Source organism: Dryas octopetala, chromosome 7 (genome assembly GCF_963921425.1).
Source record: "Dryas octopetala chromosome 7, drDryOcto1.1, whole genome shotgun sequence".
Lineage (NCBI taxonomy): Eukaryota > Viridiplantae > Streptophyta > Magnoliopsida > Rosales > Rosaceae > Dryas > Dryas octopetala.
Window position 1 is genome coordinate 18,167,293 of NC_141372.1, and position 12,500 is coordinate 18,179,792.

The following is a 12,500-nucleotide window of genomic DNA, read 5'->3' on the forward strand; positions in this document are numbered from 1 at the left end:
CAATGGAGTTTGTCGACCTTCGGGGCCTGTCATTGCGCGTGGAATGTCGACGGTGGTGGTCTTGGCATCGATGATTCCACTCGTCCCTCCCACAGTGTGTGGATAGTTGTTGCTCGGATTGCCTGGTCGTGCTTGTGCGTGCAATGGAGTTTGTCGACCTTCGGGGTCTGTCATTGCGCGTGGAATGTCGACGGTGGCGGTCTTGGCATCGATGATTCCACTCGTCCCTCCCACAGTGTGTGGATAGTTGTTGCTCGGATTGCCTAGTCGTGCTTGTGCGTGCAATGGAGTTTGTCGACCTTCGGGGCCTGTCATTGCGCGTGGAATGTCGACGGTGGCGGTATTGGCATCGATGATTCCACTCGTTCCTCCCATAGTGTGTGGATAGTTGTTGCTCGGATTGCCTAGTCGTGCTTGTGCGTGCAATGGAGTTTGTCGACCTTCGGGGCCTGTCATTGCGCATGGAATGTCGACGGTGGCGGTCTTGGCATCGATGATTCCACTCGTCCCTCCCACAGTGTGTGGATAGTTGTTGCTCGGATTGCCTAGTCGTGCTTGTGCGTGCAATGGAGTTTGTCGACCTTCAGGGCCTGTCATTGCGCGTGGAATGTCGACGGTGGCGGTCTTGGCATCGATGATTCCACTCGTCACCCCCACAGTGTGTGGATAGTTGTTGCTCGGATTGCCTAGTCGTGCTTGTGCGTGCAATGGAGTTTGTCGACCTTCGGGGCCTGTTGTCACGGGCTCACTTTTTACGCAGCGGAATTTGCCCGTGCGGCGCCAAGATTCCTCTGAATCAAGGCCAGCCATCCTTTCTCTTTGCTCTTTTCAAGATTTAGACCCACTCGTTACCTTCTTGAGGTTTGCCAACAAGAACTACTCATCTCGAGTCTCGCTCACAGCGACTATACGATTGCTTCCTTGTGCCAAGGTTCTCAACCAAGACACTCGCCCGATCGATAGGTTCTTATGACGCCGGCATTCCATTCTCACATGTCGGGTCTTACTTTGTTCTCACATCTCATTTGTCCTGGCACTAAAGGCTAGCTCGCGCCCATAGTCCTTTCCTCGAGTTGAACTTGCAAGCCAACTTGTAAGCATGCCACCCGAGTGAGCAACTCTCCTCCGATGCCCCACAGTAGCTTGCTCTCGTTGGCACGGGGTCGCCCCTCCCGTGCCTGCAAGCATCCTGTATTGTGCATGGCCGAACCCAAGCCGATGCCCTCGTTGAGTACTACATGGCCAATGTGCACCATGAAGTCTCTGGGAGTTCACATCTAGTTGGCGTGATGTGCATACGGCGCGGCATAAGGAAATTCTTCTTGTAGCCTCGTGTGCGCGCACCCAGCGCAATACAAGCACTCCCGCTCGCTTGTACTGTCCGTGGGACCTCCTGTCCCACGGAGACACATGACCGCCCTCCGGAAGTCATGTGCCCGCCCCCTAGGTCCCCTCAGGTTCCTAGAGTAGCTCGCTTAACGCTCCATGGGTGTGGGCGTCGGGGGTGGTGGAGAGCTTGACACCATGTCTCCCCCTAAAGAGCATTTTATGCCTTTCTTCACAAAACAGGAGGAAACATCAACATGCGCGAGGAGTCATAATTGGCCATAATTAATTCATCCGAACTCCGAATGACGAACCATCAGTTGCGTTGGACTCGTTTCGACCTCCTGGATTTACCGGTATTTTTAGATTTCCTAAATTCCAACCGGAAGACCCCGAAACAGCCAAATTACGAAATTACCCTTCCACGCGCGCAACCCGGCCACTCTTCGCCAAACGGATGCCATTCTCTTGGCATTTGACCCTCCATACTTCATATTAATGTCACGGAAGCACAACTCTAAGTGCGGACCGTGACATCCTCCCCCACTTATTTTGTCGATGCCCCCATCGACGTGCCTCCCGTTTTGCTCCAAAATGCTCTTTAGGTCTTCTCACTTCAATAGGGTTGATGACAACGAGTACTGTCCCTCTACCTCTGTAGAATCACCTCTGTGACGACCTTCTCGCGCCCACTCTTGGACTTGGCCAAAGACATGTACCAAAGCATTCACCCAAACTTCATTTCTCCTCTGTCTGAACTCAATCTTGATATGGTTCCACCACTTCGATTGCCAGCTTGCTCCTCCGAGCTTGGATATGTCCACTCTTGGATAAGGTTGTACTCACCGTACTCCTTCGATTGCTCCTCTGAGCATAAATGAGTCCACTCTAGGACATAGACTTTTTCTCATAACTGTTTAGTGGCTCCTCTGAGCATACATGAGTCCACTCTTGGACTTGGAGTCGCATGTACTTCGTGTTTGACTCCACTCAAAGAGAGATGCACCCCGCCGGGTGTAGCTTAAAAGCTAACCGCACTCTTCTGCGGCACCCTCATGCTCATTCGTAGTGGAAGGGACCCATTGTACTCCTGCATTTCTGGTTCCTTCCCCATCTCAGCTCTTCTTCAACTTCCTGGTCTTGTTTGGCACTTAATTGCCCCATTTGCTGGCACCAGTCAACTCCTTGACACAACCGTCATACCACAAGGCTTCGTCCTCTCACATACTAGACCCCGTAGCAGAAGTCATGCACAAGTTACTGAGCTGAACAACCCCTGTTGTAGTTTCACCCTCGCGGATCCACTTACCAGCACTCTTCTTTCATCCCTCGATGTATTTATTTACTTCTCGTAATGCACCTCTGTGCGTTTGACTCCGATGTGCTCTCGTGGGCTCTCCCACTTAAGCTGGGATGTACGTGTCCCCATCTGCCTCTTGATGTGCACCTCCGTGCGTCCCTTGTGTTTACATTTGTGGGCTCCCCCACTTTTGCTATCAGCACTCCTGTCGATAGCTGTGCATTAGAACATGGCTCAACACAAACTCCACTCAATGTCCATGCGACTGTCTCGCAAGTTCTGAAGGAAGTGCGCCCCTCTGGGCGAGGTTCTCTAACCTACTACACTCTTGTAGCACCCCGCTTACACAGCTCAAGTGATCCACCGCTTGTTCCACAAGTAGAGTAAGCATGAACTCTGTCCACTTCGTTTCCTGTGTATTTGGCCCTCGTGGCCTTCACTTCAGTGTATTTGGCCCTCATGGCCTTTGGTTCCGTGTACTTGGCCCTCGTGACCTTTGCTTCATTGTACTTGGCCCTCGTGGCCTTCACTCCAGTGTATTTGGCCCTCGTGGCCTTCAGCTTCTGTGTATTTGGCCCTCGTGGCCTTCGCTTCTGAGTACTTGGCCCTCATGGCCTTTAGTTTTGAGTACATGGCTCTCGCAGCCTTTACTTCTATGTGACAGGACCGCCCCCGGATTCCACCTTGAAACCCGAAGAGGTCCTGCGGGAATCCAAAATCAAGGAAAAATCCTACCGGAAATTCGGCAGAACCTCCCCTGAAAATGGACTAACCCAGAAATTTCAAAACCTGTTAAAAAGCACTTCTAAACAGCAGCCACTTCTACCGCAATCAAAAAGGGTCTCAAACCCAACAATTTCATAAAGAAACCGACTTAATATTTAAAGTGGTTATCAGAGCCTCCATTCTATTACAAGAAAGTTTTACAAAGTTAAAATGATGCCTATAGTGTCCGAGTAAGGATATGGATGTAACGGCCTCGGCGTGATTGGCTCGACCTCCACCAAAAGTACTACCTGGGGGGGGCAATTTAAGACAAAGCAAGAGAAACTGTAAGATAACTCAGTAAGTGGACAGTTTAATGAAAATGTAATCAAGGATTTAATATCTTTTCAGGAAACCCTTCTCAATCACTTTTAACTCTAAGACTTCACGTTGCTCTTTGAAATCCCCCAATTTTAAATACTATTTTCAAAATCATTTTCGACAATCATCTCCAATAGACCTCAATATACTAAAAAAGCAATAAAACTTTCCAAGCTGAAAAATAGCAAATCTGAACTGAAATTATCTTTATAAACTGATATCTCAAATACTTATACTTAAAACTACACCATTCTTGTATCCGTACTGTAGACAATGTCCTGGCCACAATCCCGCGCACGGGCAGGCTCGAATCCTGGCCACAATCTCGTACGGAGGGTCGCTCCGTACGAGCAGGCTCGTATCCTAGCCACAATCTCATACGGAGGGGTCGCTCCGTACAAGCAGGCTCGTATCCTAGCCACAATCTCATACGGAGGGGTCGCTCCGTACAAGCAGGCTCGTATCCTAGCCACAATCTCATACGGAGGGGTCGCTCCGTACGAGCAGGCTCGTATCCTAGCCACAATCTCATACGGAGGGGTCACTCCGTACGAGCAGGCTCGTATCCTAGCCACAATCTCATACGGAGGGGTCGCTCCGTACGAGCAGGCTCGTATCCTAGCCACAATCTCATACGGAGGGGTCACTCCGTACGAGCAGGCTCGTATCCTAGCCACAATCCCGTGCATTTTACACAGGCAGGCTCGACCGGTCAATACGTGCATTTATACATCAGTTTTTAAATACTCTTTTCACAATTCCCTTTTAACAACCCAACTCATAAAACATGTGTCTTTCCTCAAATCACAACATCTCAATTTTTAAAGTCATTAGTCTCAACTAGAATATCATTTGAAGAAACTTAAATAATAATTCTCAACACAAATCCACCATTAAATCAATGAAATCATAAACATTTAGAAAAATAAACTTTTATAAAAATAAAGTCCACTCACAAATTGGGGAAATCTAGTTTAGATCCTCCGCCGGATCGTCACGAGCTACGGTCGCCTTGCCTAATAAAAGCAATAGCATACAATTAGACCCATGTCAACGACCAATAAACTGTATGTGCTTACAAGAAAACCCGACATCCTAGCTACTTCACGTTCTTCCCTATGGTTAGAAGTCGCCTCTTTAAAACGATGACACTCTAAAACTTATTCCCAAAACATCCTCGTTTCGACCTACGACACCCAAGATCGCCAACCAACTTAGTCAAAATATTCAAATTAATGCTAGGAACTTAGAATGACAGTGGGGAATTCAGAACCTCCGTCGTCGCCGCTCAAAGTGGCGGTTCTAAGATCAAATTCCACAATTTCCTCAAATTTCACAACCTCTTTAAATTCTAGATTCCAATTAGGTTTCGAATGAATAAATATTGTCCGACAATGGTCCAAAAATAATCTCCAAAACAAAATTTACAAGGCCAACCCGAAATGGCCCATAATTCCTCAAAAATCAAATTCCTAAATACCCAAAAACTATTCGTTTCTCCAATTTGTTTAAAATTCTCAAAACTAGTCATAAATTAAGGGTTCCTAGGGGTGAAAAATGTCCACACACATTCAAGAACACCTCCAGAAACTGAAACTTAAAGGGAACCCGAAATGGGTTCTAAACCCCAATTTTTCAGAATCACAATTACTCAAAATTGACAAACCATACTATATGGGTTTGGAAGCCCAAGAATAGAGGAAGAAAACCCACTAACCAATTTCTTGATTGGAGTTCGAAGTTGGCCGGAATCAGCAAGAGAAGCCGGCGGCTGGGGAAGTTTTCTCCGGCTGTCTTCTGCTCGAGGGGGCACCGGTCGGCGGAGGGGAGCTCGAGGGAAGACGGCCGGCCCACAGGGGTCACGCTGATGGCCTCGTACCACTGGGACAGTGGCCGGAAGCTGTCCTCCGATAGTGGTGCTGCGCGCACAGAGGGAAAGAGAGGGGAGAAAGCGTCGAAGAGAGAGAGAGGGTTGACTCACGGGAAAGGTGGTCAGCGTCGGGGTGCTCGCCGGAGGTCGAGGTCGGCAGTGGCCGGCCGGCGATGGTGACTGGGAGGGGGCGTGTGCGCGGGGAGGAAGCTTCGAGAGAGAGAGAGAGAGAGAGAGAGAGAGAAAACTGAAAACAAATTTTCAGTTTTTGGGTTTTTAAAACTTAGGCTGAGCAAAATTACAATTTTGCCCCTCACTTCAAAAGCCCGTAACTCACAAACCAAAACTCGAATTGACGCACAGTTCGCGTCTATGGACTCGTGGGTTCGAGATCTTTCCAATGGGTCAAAAGTCAAAATCAAAAGCCACCTAATTTTAAAAGTCAACTTTGGGTCAAGCCCAACCCAAAACCCTTTTTATTTTCTAAATAAGTCTCAAAATCTTCAAAATAAAAATTCAACATCCTTAAAAAAAATCTCTTAAAAAAAACATAGTTAAATAAAAATTTAAATTTCTAGTGAAAATTTGGGTCGGGTTGTTACACTATGTACCTGGTCCTCGTGACCTTTGCTTCAATGTATTTGGCCCTCCTGGCCTTCAGCTTTTCCCATTCGACCCTCGCGGTCTTCTAATCTCAATTCTACTTAGCCCTCCTGGCCTTCACTTCTATGTACTTGGCCCTCACGGCCTTTGCTTTTGAGTACTTAGCCCTCTTGGCCTTCACCGTTTATGTACCTGGCCCTCCTGGCCTTTAGCTTTACTTCATTCGACCTTCATGGTCATATGTTGGCTCTTTCGCCTCTTGCTTTACTCTTTCTCAGGCTCTTTGCCTTCGTTGTGCTCAGTATGTTGCCTCTTGCAACTTTCGTGTGGCTCGTCCACTCCTGTGCAGCTCCTTGCTCCCTTATGTGCCTCCGCACTAGGGTGCCTTCGTTTCAACTGATTCACACAACGTTGGCTTCTTTGCTCGTCTCAATACTTCAATAGGATTGTTGGCAACCATATGACAACTGTCGTGGCTTACATGAACTCGACTATCACAAGAGCAACACAGCAATGCGGCTTACAAGGTACCTCTGAACCCATGCGCTACTCTAGCGGCTTACATACTTCAATAGATCAATGCGCCACTGCGACGGCTTATAAGGATCTAAGGAAGAATGCGCAGCTTCACTCTCCAGCTCTTGTGACTCCTCCTTGCACAATGCACTAGTCTGTCATAGGTGTCAACGCTTCTGTTCAGCATGTCTCTTCATTAGGGCTTCACTCTAGCCCATTTTCTCATTAGGTGCCTCCGCACTTTGTTCTCTTACTTGCTCGGTGCCTCTGCACATTGTTCTCTTGCTTGTTTGGTGCCTCAGCACATTGTTCTCTGACTTGCTCGTAGGGCTGTGTCTCAGTTGCCCATCTCTTTGCTTCAACCTGCCCTCTGTGGGCTTCTCTTTGTATCACTCTATGGCTTTGGGGTTCTCTTTCACTAAAGATGTTGCCCCGCTCGACATCTCTGTCTGATAGCATCATTCAAGTTAGCGTCGTCCCCGACTTGGCCATTCTTGACCAACCAGGCTCTGATACCAACTGTCACGGGCTCACTTTTTACGCAGCGGAATTTGCCCGTGCGGCGCCAAGATTCCTCTGAATCAAGGCCAGCCATCCTTTCTCTTTGCTCTTTTCAAGATTTAGACTCACTCGTTACCTTCTTGAGGTTTGCCAACAAGAACTACTCATCTCGAGTCTCGCTCACAGCGACTATACGATTGCTTCCTTGTGCCAAGGTTCTCAACCAAGACACTCGCCCGATCGATAGGTTCTTATGACGCCGGCATTCCATTCTCACATGTCGGGTCTTACTTTGTTCTCACATCTCATTTGTCCTGGCACTAAGGGCTAGCTCGCGCCCATAGTCCTTTCCTCGAGTTGAACATGCAAGCCAACTTGTAAGCATGCCACCCGAGTGAGCAACTCTCCTCCGATGCCCCACAGTAGCTTTCTCTCGTTGGCACGGGGTCGCCCCTCCCGTGCCTGCAAGCATCCTGTATTGTGCATGGCCGAACCCAAGCCGATGCCCTCGTTGAGTACTACATGGCCAATGTGCACCATGAAGTCTCTGGGAGTTCACATCTAGTTGGCGTGATGTGCATACGGCGCGGCATAAGGAAATTCCCCTTGTAGCCTCGTGTGCGCGCGCCCAGCGCAATACAAGCACTCCCGCTCGCTTGTACTGTCCGTGGGACCTCCTGTCCCACGGAGACACATGACCGCCCTCCGGAAGTCATGTGCCCGCCCCCTAGGTCCCCTCAGGTTCCTAGAGTAGCTCGCTTAACGCTCCATGGGTGTGGGCGTCGGGGGTGGTGGAGAGCTTGACACCATGTCTCCCCCTAAAGAGCATTTTATGCCTTTCTTCACAAAACAGGAGGAAACATCAACATGCGCGAGGAGTCATAATTGGCCATAATTAGTTCATCCGAACTCCGAATGACGAACCGTCAGTTGCGTTGGACTCGTTTCGACCTCCTGGATTTACCGGTATTTTTAGATTTCCTAAATTCCAACCGGAAGACCCCGAAACAGCCAAATTACGAAATTACCCTTCCACGCGCGCAACCCGGCCACTCTTCGCCAAACGGATGCAATTCTCTTGGCATTTGACCCTCCATACTTCATATTAATGTCACAGAAGCACAACTCTAAGTGCGGACCGTGACACCTGTCATTGTGCGTGGAATGTCGACGGTGGCGGTCTTGGCATCGATGATTCCACTCGTCCTCCCAAACACATCCCCCACAAAACACCTCTCCCCTCCACAAAACACCTTTCCCCTCCACGGTTGCCTTCGGAATGTTGCCTTCGGAATGTTGCCTTCGGAATGTTGCCTTCGGATTGTTGCCTTCGGATTGTTGCCTTCGGATTGTTGCCTTCGGATTGTTGCCTTCGGAATGGTGGATGAGCGGCGAATTGGACTGCCTATGCTTGCTTGTGCCGAGCCCTTGCGGGCAATGCACAAGAATGTCGAGGATGGCACCCCGAGGAGCTGCGTTGACATGCCACAATATTGTGTTCTTTGTTTTCATGCCTAGCGATGCCGGCTTGGCTCCACTCGGTGTGCCGCATGTGTAGCTATCCTTCGGGCTAAGTTAATTTGCGGTTCGTTTGGTGGTGCTAGGCTTGGCTAACGTGACGGTGTGTGAGTGGTGATTGGATTGTATGTGTCGGCAGGCTCCTTGCTTGGGCATCGAACTGTCGGCGCATACTCCTTCTCAGTGATGCATCAAGAGCTTATTGTGCCTTGTGCGTGCGTGGGTTCCTGTTTTTGCTACCTTTTTTGAACGGAATGTTGCCTCTTGTTGTCCCTTTCCTTCTCTCGCCCTTTTGGGTGCGAGGAGGACGCGGTAGTGGTGCCCGTGTCCCGATCACGACTCGCACTCTTGGGTGCTTGTGGACGGTCCACGGGTTGCCACTCGATCTCTCGGATGCGGAACACACAAAGGGCGCGGGGTCTTTGGCCCCTTGACGTCCAATGCAAAGCGTTTGTCGCTAGACACGTACGACAGTTGTGCGCGTTGCGGGCTTTTGACCTTCACGGTCTTTAGTCTCGCACCGTGCCGACGTCGCGAAGGAATGCTACCTGGTTGATCCTGCCAGTAGTCATATGCTTGTCTCAAAGATTAAGCCATGCATGTGTAAGTATGAACTAATTCAGACTGTGAAACTGCGAATGGCTCATTAAATCAGTTATAGTTTGTTTGATGGTATCTGCTACTCGGATAACCGTAGTAATTCTAGAGCTAATACGTGCAACAAACTCCGACTGTCTCTGTCTGTGTTAGACTCTGTGCATAGGAATCTTGCGAAACTTCAACATAGGAATCTTGCATAGGAATCTTGCATTAGACTCTGTGCCTATCTCTGTCTGTGTGTTTTCTTTTAATTCGTTTTGTTTGGTGAATATGTTGGACTGTGAGGACTATGTTGTGGTCAATAATTTGGTTTATTTGTTTGTTATTGGGTGCAGAATTATCTTTTTCATTACTCATTTGCTTTTAAATCCTAGTGTAGGCTTAATATTTAGGATAACTATAAACTTTTGATTCCTAGCCTTTTCAATAGGTTGTGATTCTCCGATTCTAATATGATACAACAACCATTTGGGTTTTACTGAAATTGTTAGATTGGTTACTAAGGAAAAAGAAAAGAAAAATACCATTTTGCATGCTTAAAATTAATATTAGAACTATCAGAAAATGAAAGTGACATTGTATGTATATATATACAGAACTATATATCAGCTTGCTAACAATTGTTTCTCATAAGGCCGGAATTGAAATCTTTAAAAAAGATTGAATTTGATGTTTGAAATTAATGACTTGGTATGTAGGATTTGAAATATCAAAACTACAAGAGTTCAGAGATATATGAACAATAAGTAAATCTTATTTACCTTTTCTATGGACCCTATTTTTTACTTATTTGTTTTAGTAAATAAGATACTCAAAAATTGTTGTTATCCATACATTGGTGAGTGAGATTGTTCTAAAATCACGCATTATATGTTATATTAGATTAGATTGATGTTACAACAGAACCTTTGGACTAATTAATAGCTCTCCAATGAAACTAACCACTTCAACTGTATTGGTATGTCGGATATGAAGGAAGAGAAAAGTACAAATCATGCATGCACCTCTAGTGAACCTATACCTCATTTGGAAGTAGTAAACCAAATTTTTCATCCATATTGTGCTACACAACCATTGGACCACGTGCATGTATATACCTATTTTGGGCGTGTAGAGAGACAAATGTTAGACAATATTACAAATAGAGTCCTATCTATTCTCATCACTATTCTTTCTTTTCAGGTAAGCTTTACAGAGGAGTATATGTGGAACATTGGTGCATTTATAAGTTCTCTTTTGCTGGAAATTAAAGCCCTTATGGGTTTAAAAAAGTGTAAGTGGCACAAATTACTCGTGTTTCCTATATTGTTATTTGTGGGATAAACTAGATAAAGGTATCTTGCTCTTTCATATCAATACAGTTATTTCTGAACCATTCATGAGTATATATATATATATATATATGGATTGTATATTAAATTGTGATATATAACTTAAATTGATATTTTGTCTAAACTAGTGCTATTAGACAATTTAATGGGGTTACGGGAAGGAAAGGGCAGAAATCACCAACTTGGAAGCATCTCTATGTAAGTGTCTATGTATTACTTAAGTCTTTAAGTTTCTTATGTCTTACACATTGGACTAATTTAATTAAGTATAACTCTATGTAATTTCCTTTGCTTGTCTGTAGTGTCCTAAACAACCGGGTGGTGTTGAATGTGGATATTATGTCATGAGGTACATGAAGGAAATAGTTGAGGACACAACCCTTGCATATGAGTCGCAGGTTAGAATACTTACTCCTATTGGGGCAGTTGACTGGTATATTTTGCTATCCTTTGTACAGTTCTAACTTAGGAAACTTGTAAAAGGGAATTACAAAAGGAAGGGATGGCCTAGCTAGGATACTAGTTTGTTGCTGGTTTTTAAGACTTTGTTTTCTGGCTTTGCATCTTTTTAATTTTTTCTGTGTATGTGTGTTTGGGTTGGTGCTGTGTGCATTAAAGAGTGTGTTTGGGTTGATGGTCTGTATTTCTCTTCTATTTCCATTATTTTTAACCTACATTATTGCTGAACTCTAGGCTGATACTGTGACTACTCATTTATACTTGCATGATCCATTTTTTGAATCATATATATGTGCAGCCATTTGAAAGCCCTTGCTGAATGCAAGAAATGTAGGCCATCTGAAAGCCATCTAAATCATATATATGTGCAGCCATCTAAATTCAATACTTGATGCAATCTTATTAATGCTTTTGGCCTATATTTTCTTAATGTATTTTGGGATCCTTGCTGAATGCACTTTTCAATACTTTGGGATCCTTGCTGCAATCTTATTAATTAATGCACTTTTCTTTCTTGTTTTCAGTGGAGTCACCTGAAGAACAAGAGGAGCAGTTACACACATGAACAAATAGATGAAGTCCGGGTTGAATGGGGAGATTATGTTTCCATGAATTTTATTTAGACTAACATGCATGTTTTTGGTACCTTTTTGAGCATTCTGTTGTAGATATGAAGATATATACTAGCTAGTTCACATTCAAATCTTTTGTGTAGGCAAAATTTAGGCCTAGCTGAATTGCACTGTCATGCCTTCATTATTTTTGTACATGTTGGCATGTGTTTAATTAGGATCTAGCTAGCTAGAGATGGATTTTGTGAAGGTTATGGAGATAGGCAAGTGATTTTGAGGTATACATGATGAGGGCTATCCATATTTTTATATGGATTTGTAATCTTATTTTGTTAACTTCATTACTGAGTTTGGATGTTGGATTTATTTATATGAATGGAAGAATTTAAGTTGGATTACTTTAGAAGCTTAGTAATTGTTGCGTGGATGCATATTTACCAATTAATTTTTATCAATATCAGAAGCCTATTGCATATAAGATTATGTAAAAATGCAACGATAAGGAATGATGTTTCAACATCATTTTAAAAACAAAAAACTGATATCTAAAGTATACTTTGATATCAGATTTCAAGTACCAAACCAATATTTTATACACCTTTTATATCCGATTTTAAGTACAAAATCGATATGTTATACACTTTTTATATCCAATTTTAATTACAAAACCGATATGTTATACACCTTTTATATCAGATTTTAAGTACCAAATCGATATGTGATACACCATTTATATCCAATTTTAATTACAAAACCGATATGCTATACTCATTTTATATCTGATTTTAAGTACCAAGACGATATTGAATACATTTTTT

General features: G+C 44.9%; 2 long non-coding RNA genes across 2 annotated transcripts; one reads left to right on the forward strand and one right to left on the reverse strand.

Annotated features, from left to right (window-relative positions):
* Positions 1-3,511: 3,511 nt before the first annotated feature.
* Positions 3,512-5,779, reverse strand: LOC147280212 (uncharacterized). Its single transcript, XR_015123627.1, has 3 exons — positions 5,430-5,779; positions 4,669-4,728; positions 3,512-3,642 (listed from the first exon to the last, which is right to left on the reverse strand). It is a non-coding gene; the product is annotated as an uncharacterized LOC147280212 (long non-coding RNA).
* Positions 5,780-10,821: 5,042 nt separating this feature from the next.
* On the forward strand, positions 10,822-11,802 carry LOC147280213 (uncharacterized). The gene is made up of 3 exons (XR_015123643.1): positions 10,822-10,849; positions 10,954-11,049; positions 11,635-11,802. It is a non-coding gene; the product is annotated as an uncharacterized LOC147280213 (long non-coding RNA).
* Positions 11,803-12,500: the final 698 nt, after the last annotated feature.